Source organism: Planococcus citri, chromosome 4 (assembly GCF_950023065.1).
Source record: "Planococcus citri chromosome 4, ihPlaCitr1.1, whole genome shotgun sequence".
In the NCBI taxonomy this organism is placed as follows: Eukaryota; Metazoa; Arthropoda; class Insecta; order Hemiptera; family Pseudococcidae; genus Planococcus; species Planococcus citri.
The window spans coordinates 71,012,383-71,019,460 of record NC_088680.1 but is presented as its reverse complement, the minus strand read 5'-3'; positions in this window follow the sequence as shown (position 1 = coordinate 71,019,460).

Here is a 7,078-nt window from a genome sequence, read left to right as displayed (position 1 = left end):
ACTCTGTTTAAAACATGTTTTTTATACAGGATTTTTTTTTACAAAAATTACGTTTTTTCAAATTTTTTTATCAGTTTTTGTTCGTATTTCAATAATTTCACGACAAAAAGTGATAAAAATAGAAAATTTTCAGTTCTTCTGTTTTTTTTTTTTTTTTTTTTTTTGTAAGTTTCAAACATTTGCACTTTTTTATCATTTTATAGGTACATGTTTCAAAACAAAAAAAGAGTTTTAAACAAAAGAAAGGAATTTTGAAAATCCTTTTGAGATAAATGCAAATAACATGAAATGTAAATGTAGGTACTGAATTTTTTATAATTTTATCATCAGAATCCTTCAAATTGAAAAGATTTATTTTAAAAATAAATTAAATTAAAAGTTTTCTAAATTTTTTATTAGCTTCCCATACCTTTATTAAATGATTAGATTAATTAAATAATAATATAAGAAATATTAAAATCAAATTTTTTTTTTTAAATGAAAAAAAAACTGCTTTTGTGATTATGATAGAAATTATTTTTCCGTTTCGAGTAATTCGTTTATTTTACAACAAACCCATCTCAAGTCGTCGACAAATGATTAAAAGATTAGACCTAAAAGGTCACAGAATGAAGAAAGTAAGAGATTTTTACGCAATTTTTCAATTTATACTTGCCTGAGAGAAGACGTGACAAATTTTGAACCATAAACACGATACCCTTGAAGAATGCTTTCGTTTTATTAAACACATGTTATTCGATGAACCAAGTAAGTACACAGGTAAGTAACAATTATCGTTGCTGTTTTTTTTTCTTATTTGAGAGAAATGTTGAATCTACGATATAGGTTGTTGATAGTGATGCTTACATATAGCCCAAGACTTTAACCACCCGACGAATTGAAATCAGATCGTGTCAAACATTACCTCGAATGAAAACAAATCTTTTTAATGGATTTCTTGTGTCAGTCAGTAATTCGAATATATCTATTACCTACCCATACTAGTTACAGTCAGATGTACTGTACAGAGTGTACACGTACAGTAATTTTAATACTTACAGATGTACAATGTACATATATGTACTTATTATAAGTATTCGATGCAACCTAAAAATCTAAAATATGATTTGCTATTAGTTTTGGTTCTTTAAATTTTTTTTACGTTTTTTTTTCTCTCGAATTTATCTAGTCTAGCTCTATAGTAATAAGCTATAGTTACGAAACAATACGCCAATTATGTACCTATTAGTACCTATACACCTAATTCCAATCTTACCTCTTGTTCTTATATTACGATTCTCAACAAAAGTAAAATTTTTCCACTAAAATTACATCATTCGAAGCGAAGCGCCACTCTGTTAGTGGGTACCTATTTTTCTCCATCTCCGCAGCACGATATTATGCTTTACCTATCTGTAGTGAAAGTAGCTGCGTATATCTATTAAAAATTCACGACAAATTTGCCACGTAGTAATCTGCATCAGTCGAGTATTTACGTTAAATTATAAATTATAGTGTGTAATTCGACACATTATAAAAATGTGACCCAATAATAGACATTCCAGTGTTATTGAAAAGCAACAACTTCCTCCACAATCCGCAAGCGTCGTCGTCACTACAACAACTTGTCTTTCTGGTAGGTAAATGAATCGCAGTGTGATCAAGTTTTGTGATATCTACCTATATGCATAATACAAACAGCATCTCATACAGCTGTTGCTGTATGTAATTCAAGATGCAACTCATCGGCGCCATATTACATATAGGTACTTGTTTGCAGTTTTCTGTACCTACCAGCTCAGTGAAGAAGTATAGGTATTGTTTGGAAAGATTTTATCACTGCAATGTTACGTATTCAGAGAGCAGTGACCAAGTTTTCTGATATTCATGAATTTTGAAGTGGAAAATTTTTCACAAATCTTGAAAAAATGTTGATAAGTATTTAGATATGCATTCGGTACGTATTGTAGATGAAAAAATTCAATTAACAAGATAGGTAGGTATTGATAATTTTAAAAATATTATATTTTTTTGCCAAAATTGTAAGTGTCTTTTTTTTGTAAAAGTTGCCACAAAGTTCTGTTTTGCCAAAGTTGAGAAAACCAGTCTTCGTTTTTTGTTTGAAATTTTTTTCGGACTTTTTGGCTACCAAACAGTGCAAAAAAATGAAAAAATGTTTATGGATTGCCCCCCCCCCCTAGTTCCTCTCTACACCACAGAGATTTCAAAATTTCTGGTCAACATAGTGAAAAATAGGAATTTTTCACGTGATAAACACGGTTTTTTCACATGCGAGAGAAGGGGAAAAGAGCAGGGTGAAATTTTTTCAGCTCTAAAATTCTTTTTTTAGTCCTCCAAACATAACCTGCCAATATTTTCAAAATCTGAGCCAAAGGCCGATTCACCTATAATAACCGAAGGTACCTAATCTTTCTACAGGTACTTAGGTAGGTAACTCCTTTGCACTTTTTTTTTGGATTTTTTTGATTTTCAAAAAAATCGAGTGAAGGGTCGTTTTCGACTAATTCGAGCAAGCCGAGTTCGAATCTGGTGTCCATTTTTGTCGTAGGGGTTTTCTTCAGCCAGAAATTGCAAATATTTCGCCGAATACGAGTCCGATTGCAAAACAAACTTCATTTTTGGATTCAGCGTGCACAAATTAGTCAGAAAACGCGATTAAAAATTCAAAATTGCAAAACTTTTTTTCAAGTCATTTTGAGTCCAAAAAATGGCAAATTTGCGGTAGAAGGAAGCGTCGTGGCGAAAATCTGACGTCGGCAATGAATTCGCCGTCCAAAAAAACCCCCGTAGCCCAATTTCCAGCTCGATTGACGACAGAAAGTTTTTTTTTCCAAAAAAATGTATGAACGTACCCCTTTGGATTTTTTGGATTTTTTTGATTTCCAAAAAAATCGAGTGAAATGTCGTTTTCGACTAATTCGAGGTCGCCGAGTTCGAATCTGGTGTCCATTTGTGTCGAGAGACGCTGCTTCAATGAGAAATTGCGACTACTTTACCGAAAACGAGTCCGATCGCAAAACAAACGTCATTATTGAATTCTGCGTGCTCGAATTAGTCAGAAAACGATATTAAAAATGCAAAATTTGAAAACTTTTTTTCATTTTATTTTGAGTCCAAAAAATGGCAAATTTGCGGTAGAAGGAAGCGTCGTGGCGAAAATCTGACGTCGGCAATGAATTCGCCGTCCAAAAAAACCCCCGTAGCCCAATTTCCTGCTCGATTGACGACAGAAAGTTTTTTTTTCCAAAAAAATGTATGAACGTAGGTACCCCTTTGGATTTTTTGGATTTTTTTGATTTCCAAAAAAATCGAGTAAAATGTCATTTTCGACTGATTCGAGGTCGCCGAGTTCGAATCTGGTGTCCATTTGTGTCGAGAGACGCTGCTTCAATGAGAAATTGCGACTACTTTACCGAAAACGAGTCCGATCGCAAAACAAACGTCATTTTTGGATTCAGCGTGCTCAAATTAGTCAAAAAACGTTATTACGAATGCAATGTTTGACAGCTTTTTTCCAGCTCATTTTGAGTCCAAAAAATGGCAAACTTCCAGTAGAAGTAAGCGTCATGGCGACAATCTGACGCCGAAAATCAATTCGCCGTCCCAAAAACCCCCCTAGCCAAATTTTCAGCTCGACTGGTGACTAAAAGTTTTTTTCTCAAAAAAATGCATGAAACCATTTGCATTTTTTTGGATTTTTTTGATTTTTAAAAAAATCGAGTAAATGGTAGTTTTTGACTAATTTGAGGTCGCCGATTCCGAATCTGGTGTCCATTTGTGTCGTGGGACCCTGCTTCAGTGAGAATTTGCGACAATTTCGCAGAATACGAGTCTGATCGCAAAACAAACGTCATTTTTGGATTCAGCGACCTCAAATTAGTCAGAAAACGTATTAAAAAATGCGAATTTCGAAAAGTTTTTTTCAGTTCATTTTTGATTTTGAGGTCAAAAAAAGGCTGCTTCCGAGAAAAATACAAGAAAAAAGGTTCATAACTTTTTGTGTTGCCTAATTCTTACTTGGACTTTTCCTACTGCTTCAAAATTTGTCTGCCTGATTATAACTTCGTAGCCTTTTTCTGAATGGACCCATTCGAACTTACTTTAACAGGATGTAGACAGGTAGTTATACTCTCAGATCTAAACAGATGCACTATTCACGGTTAAAAATATATATGCAAATAACCGATTCATCTGTATCTTTATCAAGTTCAATTTGAAACAAAAAGACCGAAATTCCATCACGAAATTAATTTAAATTCATTCGATGGGTTTGTTGATGTAAACCCCAACGTGTAAAAATTATCAATATGCTCGTATGCGGCCCATAAATTTGATAAAGTATACGTGCAGCATAAAAATTGCGATTACGAAATAGTTATAAAAAGGTTACCGCGTGCATCTGCATATGTAAGTAAGTCGAATCGTTGCTTAAGTGCTTCTACTAGTAGATAGGTAAAGGTACATATATCTGATATAACGACCGTGAATTCTGCAGGTTGATAGCCTGAGATGAGGGACGATGCATCTCAGCATAATGCAAATACAATGTAATAAGTATTTAATTAGGTAGTAGGTAGCTGCAAACATACTTTTACAGCAATATAATGTGATGAGGTATAGGTAGATGTATTGCATGTGTACAACGTTTTGCATGTAGGTACTTGAACTTACGTAGGTACTTACTTGTATACATAAGATAGACATTAGGTATATACTCGTAATTATTCACAAATATACTGAAAGCGATCCGTTATAGACCAAGTTATGTACGTACATATCTGATTCATAAAATACCCAAATCATGGAAAATTACACAGGCACATTTTCACGCATGGCACAAAGCACAGATCACAAATAGTTAGATATGGATAAATTTTCAAGAAAATCCCTACAATAGGTACACTCTTCTACGACAATATAATGTTGATAATTCGTCAACGTAATAATAATCGCCAACATTACCATATACCTAGTAGGTACATTATGTAATCTCTCAAATACCCAAATAGGTAGGTATATTCTATTATTTTAACGAACCAATTTACCTAGGTCCTGATTAATTGTGGTTCGTGTTAGGTTCGTAATCGTAAACGAAAAAGGAGCGGAAAATAGATAGGTAGGTGTCTGTAGTGTAAGAGAGAAAGCTTCATCGAAGAGCAATCAATTTTCCTCAAATTCATTGATTTTTTTTCTTAAACAAAAATAATCGTAGGCACCTGCAGCGGATATTTCGTAACAGCGAATGTCAATTGTTACGAAATGATTTTGTTATGCTGCATGATGGACGTTTTTCCTCGTTAGGTATACGTATTCGCCGCGAAAAAAAAAACTAGGTAGGTACCTATAGCTAAGCTACATAAACACGAGGAAGTAATGACGACCGAAGAAATATTTTTAAAAACGTACAAGTCATGCATGTGATGAAAAAATCGATCATTGTATTCAAATTAAACGCATGGTCAATTACCTGTGCGAGTTTTTAAGGTCATCGTTGCAGGTACACTTACTTACCTATACTTCACATTACGTAGGCTGTATAGCAATATGCAGCAGTTTCATTTTCAATACATCTTTAACGAGAAGATTCATCGTCCGAGGAGATATTTTATAGATGCAGTCGATGCACTTTTAAGTACCTATCTGATTATGAGTTAGGTGGGTACTTGGATCTCTTCGAATGTAATGTTTTCTCAAACGTTTTCCTTTCATTAAGTACAGGTGCTTGGTGCAGTGTTCATAATGATTTACACAGCTTTGGTGATGACTCCTACAATCATCATGCCTCTGTCGACCAATTTTACAATGACCAACATGAAGAGGCTTAATTTCAACGTAGATACGAGATTCTCAAATGCCAAATGGCATAGCATGATATACTTATAGGAAGAATTAGTCCAGCATTGGTATGCCAACAGGAAAAATCGCACCCCCCCCCCCCCCCGATCTTCTGGGACAATTTTTTTCTTAAAGAGAATATCTTAAATTACCTACATTTTAGAGCGAACTTGCCAAAAAAAAGTTGGCCTTACTAATCAGCCGAAATCGCAGATTTTGCTTTCCAACATAGGAGTCACACGAAATTATTTGAACTGGACAAAGCTAGATCGAAAGAGCGTGTAATAATTTATCACCAGCCATAATTTCAAGGGCCAAAGTGCATTTTTCGATTTTTGGTGAATTTTTTATAATCAAAGTCAGGCTAAAAATGAGAGAAAAAAACTCAAAATTTAACCCAATTGGTCTAGAAAGCTGAAATTTGGTATATACCCTATTTTCGACCTGCCAAACCGATTGGAAACGGTTTTAAACGGTTTTGAGCAGTTTTTCAACTTCCAGCAGATTTTTAAAATTTGATATTTCCACAAAATTTCATCAAATGGAGTTATAAGGCCGAAATGCACTTCGCAAACTAATTTCAATACGCTATAAAGTCGACTGCAGGTAGCTTTCAAGTTGTTTTGTAGCCTCCAGCGACCATTTGTAAACTACTGGAGCCTCCAGCAGATATTCGAAACTAGAAATTTCTACAAAATTTCATTAAATATATTAGTCCGGCATATGACAATAGGAGTAATTGCACCCCCCCCCGCCGATCCTCCGGGACAACTTTTTTCTTAAAGGGGACATCCTAAGGAACATTTTAAAGCAAACTTGCCCAAAAAAAAGTTGGCCTTACCAAAATGGCGGCCATTTTGTAAGTAAGGCCAACTTTTTTTGGGCAAGTTTGCTTTAAAAATGTTCCTTTGGATGTCCCCTTTAAGAAAAAAGTTGTCCCGGTGGATCGGTGGGGGGGGGTGCATTTACTCCTATTGTCATATGCCGGACTATATAGAGTTGAAATTTTGGGCATATTTTGTGGCATTTTTGGAAAAACAGAAGTAAAAGTTGTCCCACGAGAATTGGGGGGGGGGGTTACAGTAATTCCTATTGTCATATCCAAGACTAAATAATTTTGCTAAAATTACTCACTCATTACTGGATTTTAGTACCCATGATAAAATCCCTTTATAAAAACCCAGTCAAGTTTACAAATAGGTATCGATAAACTTTCGTTGTGCAAAGTTTCACCAAAAACTGC